Source organism: Manduca sexta, chromosome 27 (genome assembly GCF_014839805.1).
Source record: "Manduca sexta isolate Smith_Timp_Sample1 chromosome 27, JHU_Msex_v1.0, whole genome shotgun sequence".
Classification (NCBI taxonomy): Eukaryota; Metazoa; Arthropoda; class Insecta; order Lepidoptera; family Sphingidae; genus Manduca; species Manduca sexta.
The window spans coordinates 18,178,487-18,193,905 of NC_051141.1; the positions used below are offsets into that span (position 1 = coordinate 18,178,487).

General features: G+C 33.5%; 1 protein-coding gene across 1 annotated transcript in view; it reads left to right on the forward strand.

The window, feature by feature from the left end:
* The first annotated feature begins 2,608 nt into the window (after positions 1-2,608).
* The window catches only part of LOC115440541 (titin), an 87,693-nt gene continuing 74,882 nt past the window's right edge, over positions 2,609-15,419 (forward strand). Inside the window, exon 1 of the mRNA XM_030164897.2 lies at positions 2,609-3,175. The gene's annotated coding sequence lies outside the window, so the exon portion shown is untranslated. The remainder of the gene's footprint in view (positions 3,176-15,419) is intronic.

Here is a 15,419-nt window from a genome sequence, read left to right on the forward strand (position 1 = left end):
TGGGTGTTTAAGTATGCAAGTGCTTGGTGAAACTGATTTGTCATTACACTGACAGATGTCAAAGTTCACACAAATTTATTTATAACATGAAGGTAGTTTGAGTTTATCTGGAAGGTAAGACTGATTCAACATAAGAATCGATGTGCCTATTCGTCTCATGTACTATCATGATATAAGTTGATTGGAATTAATGAACCATTGGAATATTTAAGCAATATTCTATAATCGGAAAACGATCGAGTTTTACAAAAAAAATTTTTTTTTATTAATTTTGTTTGTATTTATCCAAGCTAAATGGCGTGTTACAAGTGGGGTGCAATCGTCCATTAATGCCGGTCGAGCGTAAACATGGGGAGAAAGGGGGTTTATGAATAATGGAGCTTGACCTGTTTACGTGCACAGCGTTGTATGCAATGCTTTTAATAGATTACAGCGATTTTATATAATATGCGTCATAATAAAAAAATTAAATTGCGAATATTAACAATTTACTATATTTACACACACATATAAATTGAATTTTGCAAGTGATCAACAATTTTTTTAGCGAAATTGATCAATATTGATTTTTTTGTATCTCATTACGCCAAATGATCTCCTTCTGCCATCGATAACTAATGTATGATCACAAAAGGGGGAATACAAGTGGGGAGGACTATAAGAGTGAGCAGGACAGCATAAATCAGCTGGAATTTTACCAGTTGTATTACCAATGTAGGCTGATTTCCTAGAATGTCTCGATTTTTTGCTTTATTCGGCCATGGTAGGAATACTTCAATGATACAGTATAGGTATACCTACATAATTGACACCAAAATTTCGATGTACTTTGTGTATTAAATTTATAGATTTTTCGATAGATCGTATAAGACCCCCTCATTAATGTAAGCTGGATCGACGTCTTAGTCTTAGAGTATGACGTGAGAAGAAAGATGTCAGCTCTATTTGACGGATGACCATGAGGATGTGGCTACGAAGCTCGAACAACTCCACATAGAAAAAGAGAAGAGACATGTCAATATAATTAAAATTAAAAATAAATTAGAAGTGTCCCCTAATTGAACGTCAATCACAAGATATTTTTTCCTTGCCCTTATACACTTTGCTATGTTCGACCTGGTATCACCTACTGATATTTTCGCATATCCCTCACGTTCGCGCGCACGCTTACGTACTTTCCATATAAGAAAAGAAACCTTACAAACAGTCGATACATATACTACGTACCAGATCTGGCGTTCCGAACACTCAATGTGTTCCACTCAACTGTACTGCAATCCGTACTACTAACTTTAATACGATTTCAACATTAACAACGTGTGTAATCCTGGATGTGAAGGCAAATTTATTAGTCAAATAAATATTATTTGTTGTTCAAGTGAATAAATAGTGACGTTTTGGTCGCCATTTACTTACTACATTTAAATCGCTTTAGCACTGCATGTTTAAAAAGTTTGGTTAGACGACTGATTGATTTTTAGCGCTGCAGCGAACTTTAGTCCTAAATGCATATTTTGAACAAATAGTTTATATGGTCGTTCATATCTATAGAATATACGTCAATGTTACAAACAATTAAATACCTTGTATTCAAAAGCTTATAATCAACGTGATAGTAAACATTATTTTCAAAAAGAGAAACGCAAGAATATTTCGAACTTTTGTACTTCCCCTAAGGAAAATAAGCTTGAAAAACTTTTTGAGAACTAGGGGTATTGCTAACATGCTCGCCAATTGAATACAATACGAAACCCTTTGACAATAGGGATATACGGATTTATTATGGTAAACGACCGACGAAAAAAACTGACGCAAGGCCCTTCACCGAGTAAAATAAAAAAATATACAAAGCCCCGGGCGGAGGCACAACATTACCCGAATGTTAAAGTTAGTAGGTAAGATACTAAAAAAAGGCCCTCCAAGTCACCGCGGGAGGCCTCGGGCGATTGACCGGTTGAACTCTCTCCCCTCCCTCTGAGGCCGCCACTACAGAGGTGCAATCAGTATATGCCTGTGTGTTTTGGCCCACGAAGTGATAGGGGGCGCGAGTAGTCATATCGGCACTAATTCTAGACTCCAGTCTGATACTGAGTAGAAAAACCCAATATCTCTTTGCCCGACCCTGGATTCGAAATTGAGCCATCAAAGCGATGTCGAACCGCACACGCAATTAAATTACACTACCGAGCAGTTACGTATAATTTTTTGCAAAAACATAGTACACACCAAGAAGGTGAACTAAATAAAAGGTTACGTCCATGCGGATGCAGTTCATAATATGTACTGCATGGGTTAGGGCGCAACGTGACCGGGTCGCATTCCCACCCACGCCCCACTCCGAACTGCATCCGCAACCATAACCGTAACCCTACGTCTAGTAAAGCGGATTCCACAAGAGTAAAACAAAAATAATTTATCAACTGTCAATAAAATATCGTCACATTTTTTTTACTTCTCGTTAGATAAATTCCCAAAGCCACAGAGCTGTTGGGCGTCGACCTAAATACACCCACACCCCACCCCCTACACCCCGAACAAGTAAGATGGCGGACCCGTTTTAAGCAACGACGAGGTTTTATTTGTTGCCAGAGCGCTATGCGCATGGATATCTGCCGAATACTAGGGACCGACAATACAGTAGGATATCTCAGATAACAAAAAAATGAAAATTGAGATATTATTTCAACGCCTATAAGTAACATCAAACATAACCGATCAATTTAAAGATAGGACTTTGTACGTTAAGATGCGACCATCGGCGTCGTCCATCGCTCAGTTTAATAAAGGGTTGACTTTGAATCAACTTGCGACTTGTTATCCACAGCGTTCACCCGTTTGCCTTATAGCACATACGCCTATGTCGCCACAGCTCGGTGTCAGTTATACCGAGTGCACCGCTATGGTTGCTCGGATCATGGATTCAAACATGAAACGGTTATTATGAAAAAATATTCGAAAAAGTTTTTTTTATTCATTATTTTTTGTTAAACCATGGAAATAAAATGGAAATGGATATTTGAAAAAAGAATAATAATATATATATTTTTAATGTTAAATTACTTTTTCAACATGTGAAGTGATTAGTGTTATGTTAGTGATTGTTTGTGCACTTTTTAAAATGGATTGCCCGTTCCCGCCTTGATAGATGGAAGATGCAAATAATCCGAAAGGGAATGTAAGTAATAGTTTTAATTAATATTGTTGTTAACTACTCGTAATTAAGTGGAAAGAAATAGTTTAATAACGAAATATATTTATCACAACAAACTTTATATTTAATCATGCGCATAAAGATGTCTCAATGTATATTGAACCCTATTGAGTCTTGCTGTAATATCGGTTTGTACGGAAGCCAAAGTTACAGTTTAATACAGATGTACAACGCTAGAGTTCATGTCAAGCCACAGCTTATTTGAAATGGGTTATTTTTTTAATATTTGAGTTTACACATAAAATATTAATATTTTTCTTAACAGTTTTATTGTTTTAATTTAAAAGTTGGTTATAGTTTATAATTACTTAATTATTATTTTTTAAAAATATATTTAACTTTCATATTGTTAAACAGTATTTCAGATAAAAATAAAATAAATTAGGTAATCAAAGTTTAATAGTAGTATTAGCTTGAAGAATGAGTGTTCTAAAAATAAAATATAAATTACGCGGGATTTTTAAATTTGTTTTATCGAATTAAGTACTTATAAAGATATCGTCATATATATGAACTTTATATATTTTATACCACATTACGTCTGTTTCACGATTCGGAATAAACCTTTATCGTAGAGTGAAATATAGCGCGACCAAATACAAAAGTCAAACTCCCAAATCAATGAAATCGTGAGTACTTTATACATTAATCGTCTTATACATTGACATATTTTACATGAAGGTCGATTGAAATCATTGCCTGCCAACGATGGAGCCACAATCTAAAAATTGAATTGAAGGTCGATTAACAGGCCCTTATACTAGGTGGAACTTATAATGTGGTGGAAAAGTATAACAGTTCAACAAAGTTGTTTAATTGTATTAAATATTATTAGTTTTCATTCCATCAATGAATTTATTCTGCTACAGACATGTTAATCAAACTATTTGTTTAGATTTATGTATATGCCTATTCATACTACGTAGTATATGCCCACGGAGTTATGTTCGGAAAGGGTAGTCGGAGTAACAATGAGTGCTCTGATTTTTATTTATTAACCGACTTCAAAAAAGAGGAGTTTCTCGACATGTAATTTTTTTTAATTTACGTTACTTCACTACTCAGTTATTTATTAACTAATTATGACAATTCTCTTATTTTTTTATATAATTTCAGGTTGATCCCATGTACTTTTTTAAAAATCAGTTAAGTAGTTTTTTTTTATTTTATTTATTTTCTTATATATTAAATGTACACAATACTGACCTCAAACTAAAGTAAAGGCCTTGTGGGAGAACAACATACATATGTAACAAAAACAAGGGATTAATCCCACAAAACCCAAAGTCATAACATAAAATATCAGATCGCACAAACATGCACTGCGCGGGGATCGAACCCTCGGCCTCCTGTTCCACGGCCGGCGCAGGACTCACTGCGCCGCAAGACAGGACATACAAGTGCACACAACAGTGTAGCCAACTCTGCAGTTTTAACTGTAGACTTGCAGGTTTTTGGAATTCTTCCCGGTTTTCATTTTAAGCCTCTAGATATAAAGGTTTTAGGCGTCGTTTAGTATCTTTCACACGTAGCCAACACACTAACTCAGCCTCAGCAAACCCTACCACGGCCGACTGGACAAAATTATTTTCAACTAGAAATAGCCATTGCAATTACTTCAATAAAAATAAGTATGATTTTTAAAAAAGCGGAATATATGGGAAACATATTAGTTTTGCATATTGAAAACGACATAGCAGCGTATTTATTATGTTATTTTTGTTAATGTGTTTATAATATGTACATGTTATATTTTAGTTTATTTCGTTAATTTGATTAAGAGTTTTATTTTTGGTTTATAATTCCGTATTTTATTTATTACTACCATTTGGTAACATAATATTATATGATTGAGTTTTTTACCATCGTATTTAGAGTTTAAAGCGTTTTTGCAGTTTGCCGTACGATGGGGCTGGCAACACTACAGCAATACAGTTTGTACTTCCGTCTGATGACACGGGGCGAAATATTCAGATATATGATTATTGTGGTATAGATGCCCCACTTTTAAAACTACACCTATAATTTCAATATGATATTTTTCTTTATATGTTTTGTTTTTCTCTGCTTATATTGTACATGTTGTACTGTTATTGTCCTAATAATAAATCTTTCTTTCTTTCTGATTTGAAAATGATTAATAATATCAAACTAAAATTTATGATATTTGCTAGACCCGTCCATGAACGTCAAAGTAGTAAATGAAAGAAGCAATATCCTTACGTACAAATAAGTAACAATATATCAATCTTATCAAAGGCTATAGACACCTATCGTATAGTACTTCAATGCTCTATTGCTAGTTTGTAAAACAGCGTTTTTATTCACATATAATGAAAATTTATTGCCAAAAAATAAACTCGAAATACAGTACGGATTAGCAGAATTTACATACCCTCTATTTTTTATAGAGAACTTCTAAAGTATACAGGTTTCCTCACGATGTTTTCCGTCACCGCAAGCGATAATACACAAAAAATACACACATGATTCTAGAAAAGTCACAGGTGTGTGCCCTTGGGTTTTGAACCTGCAGACATTCGTCTCGGCAGTCCGTACCACTACCAACTCGGCTATCACAGCCAACGTGACTACATAATTACAATTAAATCTGTTAAATTTTCTTACAATTATAGTTTATTGTTCGATGTAGTATTTAATAATCGAACTATTTAATTTATGATCCTGTCTCTAAGTTGATCTATCCTACATTAACACTGGGGCATCTATACTTTTAGCTAGAGTTTAAAATAACTATGGAGCTCGTAATGGAAGGAAAAATGTGTACATTCAACACACTGGTAACAAATATGTTAAAAATATAATAAATATGTAAGGTTTACTGCGAAAACCTGCGAAGTGCAGTGAAGTTGGTTTTGAGTTACCGCGTATAAAGTAAAATTTTAAAATAGCGTTACTAAATGAAAATACATACTTGTCTGCATGAAAATAAAACTTTATAATGAGTTACTCTAACCGTAGATGTAAAATAAAAAGTGTAAGTTTCGAACAAAATTAATATTAAAAAAGGTACTTCATTTTAAATCTTACTTGCCCTTACGTTAATAATAATATACGAATAGATTTTTTATGCTTACATGGTAATGTGACCCCACTGTACCTGATTTTAAGTGGATTGGGGCAAATAAAATGTCGGAAATGATAACTCTCGACAGTCGACATAACTATGCCGTCATGTCGAACCGAATGTAAAAAAACAATTGTTGGAACCGCGTCATCATACTTTAGCTCAAAAACACACACACGCCATAATCGCACTAAAGTATAAAATAATCAAAAAACAAAAACCGGGATTTTTACGAAAATATATACTATTCGTCGATACAACTTTCCTCGAGGTATAGACGAATATGTAATCTCATTTATTAACACGATGTAAATATGCCACTGTGTACATAACACCGAGTCATATGGGGTAAATAGAAGGGAGAAACGAAAAATAGATGAATACTATCACAAAATTACGATACACTACTGTAATTCAAAGCATTGTTGAAAAATATATTATTACACATATTGCTGTTAGTACAATAAAAGTAACAACTAACATAATATTTCAATTTGCCACAATACAGATGTAATTCAGGCAAAAGTTATAGTGAATTTGACTGTTACTATCAAACAACAAACGGACCGTAAGTCGGTTATTTGTGTCATAGGTTCAAAGTGACGTCACATTCCGCTTGATATCTTTACCCCACTTCACGCCACAACACAAACAGTTCAATACAAAAAAAACTCACTTTGTTTTATGTTTGAGGCTTCTCCTTCTATTCAGATTATATATCGCTGTCTCCTAAGGTCATTGGACCTTTTGTTCGTGTCATTTGTCATGCCTGTAATTAATATTGATAGGCACTTAAAAACATACAGAAGGTATAACATATCATACGTATACTTTACGATTCTGCATCATTAACACAAACGATTAATTTATAGTAGATAATAAAGAACTAGACTACTTAACCTATGAAACCAAAGCGCGAAGGTCACACATCGATTCCACTAAATTGAAGAAACACCAAATTACTAGCGATAAACTGTAAAATACATATAATTGACTCATAAAACAAATATAATTACATAAACATTTTTTTTTACAGAGCGACGGCAATGGGACGCCATCGCCTTATGTTTTTTAGTAACATACTCACTGTATATTTGTGTTACTGTGTTTTTGTTGACATCAAGCTATGTAATATTAATAATTTACCTTTGGATGGACGTCGCCGACATTTTTGTTGTAAATCATATTTTATAACCTGTTACGACCCAGCGCAGTATTCCGTCCTCTGTCCCTAGAGTCGGGAAGTGCGTTAGGCGCATGTGCATCGGTCCTTCGCCCCCTACTTCCTCCAGCCCCCTACGTCGCCATGCGAAGCAGCCAATTAGAAAAAACAAGCGCATCTCGGACAGTGCAGTGAAATAAAAGAAAATATTCTTTATAACAAATATTTAGTTTCCAAATTCAATTATATAATTGAATTAGTTTGTTCTTGAGTAAATTCAAAATACGTATTAAGTATGCACCACATGTATTTATTATTTCATTATATTCTAATTTTGGAAAAACAAAAACAACAGTAATTTTTCTTGTTATTTTTTCATGCAAAAACATTACACTCAACCTGATATGTATTTTATTAGAACGCAATTAAGTCTAGATTTCATTGGCATATTGGCATATAGAAGTGATAAATTGTCGTAGGTATTTTATTTCTCCACTTTCACAATGCTTTACCATAATCAGCACTTTAATTCCATTCTCGGATGAATTATTATCCCTTACAATGACTCTGTAGGATAATGTGGGACTTTTACTTATATGATACATATACTATCATACACTTTATGATACATTTATACTGCTTATCTAGGTATAATTATGCTATAAACTTTTTTAAAGCATTTGCATTATGTCAATAATATTGTGGTTATATTTTTTTTACCTCAGTTTAAAACAAAAACAAACAAATATATATTTCCTTTCTTCAAATGGGTAGGTAGAGGTGGAACCGAAACACTCACTTTTAACCAAATTGTACATAATTTAATGTGCATTTTTAAACAAAGTTCTTCCTAAAAATGTTAACTATAGGAGCTAATAAATACTATTTTAGCTTAAAATAATTTGTAGAATATAGCTGATGAATAAAAACAATAAGAGTCATAAAATGATGGGTGCTTTGACGCATTAAAAAAATCTAAGAGCCTTAGCATGTTCATACAGCTCAGTAAATATTACTTGCGCGGAACCAATGTTCGATCAAACTTACAACATACCAAAAGTAATTCATATTAGGAACAAAACCTTTTTATTTCAATTCTATTTTATTTTTACATAAAAGTGATTACAATCGAGTAGATATAGATTGCTATAAACCTTTTTTAACATAATTATAACCCGAAACTAGTGGTTCACTACTGATAATGAGTATTTACGAGATAATATCGAAATAAGAAGCTATCGAGTACAAAATAAATTATCATCTATTGAAAAATATAAAAAAGATAAAATTCTATCGTATCACTACTCTGTATTTACTGCGCATAGATTTTCTTCTGAGCCAAATTTTGCGCATTGCGGTAACATTGAGCCTATTGGATCTATTGATATCGTAATAATTATGTATCGGTATTTTTTCTGCTATAAGCCACTTTTAAGTTAAAATAATCGGTGCTCCTAGATTTTTTCAATATTATATTAAGCTTCGGAATTTAAGTGATAATATTAATATAGTAATAGGATTTTAAACACCTCAAAACAAAATAATAGCACAATTTATTATAATTCAGTACTCTGTTGTTGGATTCGGGGTTAGGATAACATATATAATTAAGAAGCGAGCCTATATCTTACTTACAGTAAATGTACCTACATGACCTTAAGTCGTTTGCATCAAAAAAAGCATTGATTTTGTTAAAAATAACTAACTGCCGCTCTAATAATCAACCTCAATCTCTATCTTCAATCCGATTCCGAGAATGAACCAATCAGAATAACTCATTTGTAAGCATGTCAAATATACTTTGTTCTGAATGGTCAATTTTTGAGATATATCGAAAAAAGCGATTAAGCTCGTTTATGGAAAACGGTTGTAAAAGATTTACCAAACTGGCGTCTCGTTTCTTGGTTTTTTGTAACCGTTTTAAGCAAATTGAAGGTTTTCTCTTTGCAGTTAAGGACGAAGTTATCAAAACAAATAATAGGAAGTAGGTAAATACTGAAGGACTACGATCGGGACCGACGATCTGGTGAGGGTCGTCGGGGTCCGATGGATCAGGGCGGCCCAGAACCGGTCCCTGTGGCGTTCAATGGGGGAGGCCTATGTCCAGATATGGACGATTCAAGGGCTGAAATGATGACCTAAGGACTATTATGATTTCTGATTGTTCGTATCTTGCTAACTTGCATAGACACAATCTGATAGCCAAGATTACATACCAGCTAATTAGCTGACGAGCTAACAAGAGCAATTGCTCTTCAGTATGGTTTGTACCTCCTGAAGTCATTAGAATATACCACAACCAGGTCTCGAAAATGATCTTACAATACTGTGGAGCGATCAAGCTATTATTAAAAACAGGACTATTGTGTTACCAAGAAGCCTAATATTGTGATAGTAGAACGATTGTCGCGCCGGCCAATACTTGTAGACATTACCATTCCGCTTGACGGTAATTTTGTTTAAGACCGAAGAAGACAGAAAAAAAATAACTTTAAATCTTTAATTAAAAAAATAACTTTTAATCTTTAGTATGGTTACAAATATATCACGCCATTTAAAAATAATTAAGTATTAATATAAAATATTGGTCTTCAGTTATACTTTAATTAGATTCAATAAGGTAACATTTCAGTTTACGTCCAGCACAGCACTTCAACCCTGGCCGGATCCAATGTTTGATCAAACTTTCAGCGTAGCAGATAAGCATTTTCACATTTTTTATAATTATAATAGCAAAAGTAGATTTTAGATTATCGATTACTATATTTTGAAATTAGTTTTTTTAAGAACATAGATTTTCAAATAAGAATAATGTTAAGGTTTAAATATATCACAGCCCTAGTTCAATAATGACTGATAGCTTGCTATAGCCTGTTCGATATAACTAGTAACTACCGATTGCATTAATTGTCTAAAAATATAAAAAATATGATGTTTCTGCTTAAAACTACTCTGTACTGCGCAACGGTTTGAGTCTGCGCGTAAATTACCGCAATGCGGCAATGTTGGCTTCCATTATTGATTTTAGGAACAAAAGATTTTACATATTGTTTATACAGCAACCATTTAGTGGTTTTTCAATATAGGGTATAATATTAACTGCAACTGAGTTTTGTTAAGATATTTACGCATAATATAATTGCATTAAATACTGTACCCCAAAAAAAATTATCGCTTTAATAAGATTCTGAGCCCATGAAATATCTACTAAATTGTAACAAATGTTTAAAAAATCTAGACATAAAGGTGAACTGAACTCACAAAATTTTGGAACCTTTTTTATTGCTTTGAATAACGAAGCGAGCTTGCCGTTCTCTTGGTAGTAAGCGATACGAACCATAAACAGTAGAAACACCATCCACCACCTTGAATTACAAAGTATTGTTTGATATTCCACCTCGCTCGCCATACTGAGACATGAAATGTTAAGTCTCACTATGTCCAGTAGTTACACTGGCTACAATGTTCTTCAAATTGGAACACAACAGTGACACACTGCTGCTTGTCGGCAGAAATAGACATTGCGGTGGTACCTACCCAGGCGGACTCACACACAAAAGGGACATACCACCAGTAGCTTCATAGCTTCTAAAATCAAACAAGACATTAAAGTTTCCGATATTATTATACGTATGGAAAGAAGATTAATTACACCTAGAAAGATAAATACCATCTTATGTCAATTAATCTTGCTTTTAGATACAAAATTTCTGGAGCCTTTGTTCTTTAAAATCAATACTCAGACCCAACTATACCGCATTGCGGCAAATTACACGCAGAACAAAATCCCTGCGCAGTAAGTACAGAGTAGTATGCTGCAGAAACATTCTATTTTTATTATATTTTTATATTGTTAATAGCAAACACCTCTGAGTATTGAGTAGAAAGTAAAGTTCTTGTTACCTTGTATTATCATTAAATAGATACAACTTACTTCGTAGACTATCGAGCGCACTGCAACGCCATGCAGTACGTACGCTGTAATACTGATATCTACATAAATTTACTACTTTCCGAGAATCCACCCATTGATGGCATTCATTTATTTTTTTCCTTAACTATTTATACGCCTGTTCCCGCCTATCCAGATTATATAACCGAATCATAGACAAATTTGTTTGTATTGACATATTTAATGACTTGATTCCTATCTTCAAAAAGGGAATATTGAACTCGCTTGTTGAAACATAAATCTATTCAGTCTATATACTTCACTTATGGTGCAGCCAATTGTTTAATCGGATACTATATTTACAAAATACGTATACTTTTAATTAGTTCGTAAGAATATTCAAAAACGAATGAGGTTTTGTTCTTTCAAAATCAATACCATTGAATGTCGCACTGCGGCAATCTATTGCGCAGAACTAAATCCCTGCGCAGATAATACAGAGTAGTTTTCTGCAGAAACTTTCCATTTTTTAGTATTTTTTGTATCGGTTATTTAATGATGGATAGCAAACACCTCTATTGGGTAGAAAATAAGGTTCTTGTTACTTTGTTGCCTAGTAAGCGGCGATAGCCTAGTTGGTTGTGGAACGGACTGCTGAGACGAATGTCGGCAAGTTCACATCCCAAGGGCACACACCTCAGACTTTTCTAAAAAATCATGTGTGTATTCTTTGTGAATTATAGCTTGCTTTAACGGTGAAGGAAAACATCGTGAGGAAACCTGCACACCAGAGAAGTTCTCTATAGGAATTTCGAGGACATGTGAAGTCTACCAATCCGTACTAGGCCAGCGTGGTGGACTAAGGCCTAATCCTTCTCAGTAGTAGAGGAGGCCCGTGCCCAACAGTGGGCAAGTATATAATACAGGGCTGATATTTTATAATATATATACAATCAAATTTATGTAGAATGGATGGAAATAATAATTAAATTCAAAATCAATACCATTGAATGTCGCATTGCAGCAATCTAATGCGCAGAACTAAATCCCTGCGCAGATAATACAGAGTAGTTTTCTGCAGAAGCTTTCCAATATTTCTAAATTTTTATGTGCCGGATCATCATAATCGGTTCATCCAGTCAAAAGCTCTGAGATAACAAAGTTAAAAAAATACAGTCGAATTGAGAACCTCCGCCTTTTTTGAAGTCGGTTAAAATATGTGTATTTTTAATTAGATCATATTTTTTATAGTCTGGCATAGGTTAACTTATAGCTTAAACGTCTCCTAATTATATTATAGTGTTTAAATTTCTGCGTTTAAGTCACTTTTACATTCAATTATATACATGTTGAGTTTTCCTAACTTGGGCTTACACTATAGCTATAAGTTATAATATTTAAATTATTGTCATCGTAGTGTTAAGTCTGCTGGAAAACGTAATTAAATAAGAATATTGAAAAAAGAATGAGCTTTTGTTCTTTCATAATCGATACCATTGAATGTCGCATTGCGGCAATCTATTGCGCAGAACTAAATCCTGCGCAGATAATACAGAGTAGTTTTTTGCAGAAACTATAATTTTTTTTGTATCGGTTATTTATGGATGGATAGGAACACCTGTATTGAGTAGAAAGTAAGGTTCTTTTTACCTTGTATTATTAATAAATTGGTACAACCAAACACGTGTAGTGTCCGAAGATTGTTGATGGAAATAATAATTAGCAAATACAACGTAAAGGTTGTCAAGCACACTGTAATGCCATGCAGTACGTACTCTGTAATACCAAAATCTACATGGATTTATTAGTTTTAGGTGGATATCTTCAGAGAATCCACCCTTTGATGGCGTGTACTTATTATTTATACTTCACATATATTTATTATATATTTATATCTTTGCTTCCCTTGTAACAAGACTAAGACGAACTTCTAGAAATATCTAGAAAATACGAAAGTTCCGTTCAACGCTTATTCTATGTGATTCGTTAGTGCGCGAATCGATCACATGAGTACTTCTAGTGAATAAACGTATTATGCGCTTAATCAGTAAGAATTTAGTGTACAATGTTAAATGTTAATTAACGTCATAATATGAAGCAAAATAAACAAGTATAATAAACGTTTTAGTAAGACGCCTCATGTATACAAATAAATTAAAGTTACTAACATTATAATACTGATGGATAATATTATATCTACAAATATGTGTACTTTTAATTAGTTCATAAAAATATTCAAAAACGAATGAGGTTTTGTTCTTTCAAAATCAATACCATTGAATGTCGCATTGCAGCAATCCATTGCGCAGAACTAAATCCCTGCGCAGACAATACAGAGTAGTTTTTGGCAGGTCTTTCATATTTTCTGTATGTTTTGGCGGCGTCGTAATTTAGTAAATTTTTGGTACTAAGTGATTTGTGCGGACTTCTCGCTCTATTATCTTTACAAGTTAGAATGTAGAGTTATTCAAACTTTGTTACTTGATAACAAGTCATGCTAAAGATAAATAATATTGAAATAAAATGTAAGTCACGTGACAATGAAAGTTTTTTTTACTTTAATATGTCGAGGATAAAAATATAACAAAAATCGCTATAAAGTCCGTTTGGACACGATATTATATGTGGCCTAATAGATTATTACATTCATCAACGCATTACATACTTACATAAATGGATTCATAATATCTATACATAGGTTAAAACACTAGAAAATTGAAGCCGTGAAACCATTATAATCCCGCACCTCTCTTCAAAACTACTCTATGTACGCGCATGCGATTTAAGTTTGCCATGTATTGATTAATCTAACTACGCATTAATTCTGGATAATATGTAACGTAATGAGCAAAATTATAAAATATATTAGCTTCTGCCCACGGCTCCGCCCACGTGATAAAGTTTTCCGTTATAAAAGTCAGGCTATATATTTTCCCGGGATAGAAACTTTAACCATTTACTGAGCGAACGCAACGGAAGCTCTTAAGAGGAACCAATTTTCCCCGTTTTTGCAACATAAGTATATTATTGATGCTTCGCTCCTATTGGTCATAGCGTGAAGTTATAGACGCTTTAGCCTTCCCCAATAAATGAGCTTTTTGGAAAGCTGAAATAGTTTTTCAATTCAGGCCTATTTTTCCTGAAATTAGCGCGTCCAAATAAACAAATAAATTCCTCAGTTTTATACAATAGTATAGCATAAATTCCAGGATAAAAATCCCTTTTTTCCCGGGATAGAAAGTGGCTTATATTCTTACGAAGGTCTCTAACTATCACCATACCAAATTTATCGAAAATTTGGCAGCTTTTGAGTTTACCGCGTTCATTCAGGCAGACAGATGTGGCTGGGGTCTTTGTTTTATAATATTTTTTTAAGAGGAACAAGTCCGTCACACATGGTTGTTGCATAACTTTAACTGTTTACGCAGCGCACGCAACGGAAATACAAATTTTCCTCGTTTTTGCAACATTTTTCATCACTGCTCCGCTCCTATTGGTCATAGCGTGATGTTATACACCCTTAAGCCTTACCCAATAAATGAGCTTTCCGACACTGAAATAATTTTTCAATTAGAACCTATAGTTCCTGTGATTAGCGCGTTCAAACAAACAACCTCTTCAGCTTTATATAATAGTATAGATTATCTCTGATTCTAAGGAAGGACGGCGCCTTTTTATACATACTAATAATGGAATAGCGACCTAATGCAAGCTTCTTGCATGTTGTTTCACAGTCCGATATCTAAAAGTGGGTGGAGGGTTGCCTAGCAGTGGCTAACTAGTAGTCAATCTAAAATGTCCATAGTTATATAAGTAATTTTAATAATTGTTTAGAAATAATAATTATTATTCTTATGCTTTATTTTGACGTATCATACGTGCAACTTTGTTCGCCTACGTGGTAAATAAAGTATTTTATTTTTTATTTTTTCTACCTAATATTTATTGCCTATTCTAAACAGTGAAGTTGCAATAGACGAAACCAGCTGATGTTGTCTGTTTATTGTTCAGCTATAAATGTTAACAGTCGGTATTTTTTCACGTGACTAAGATTGTAACAAAGCGG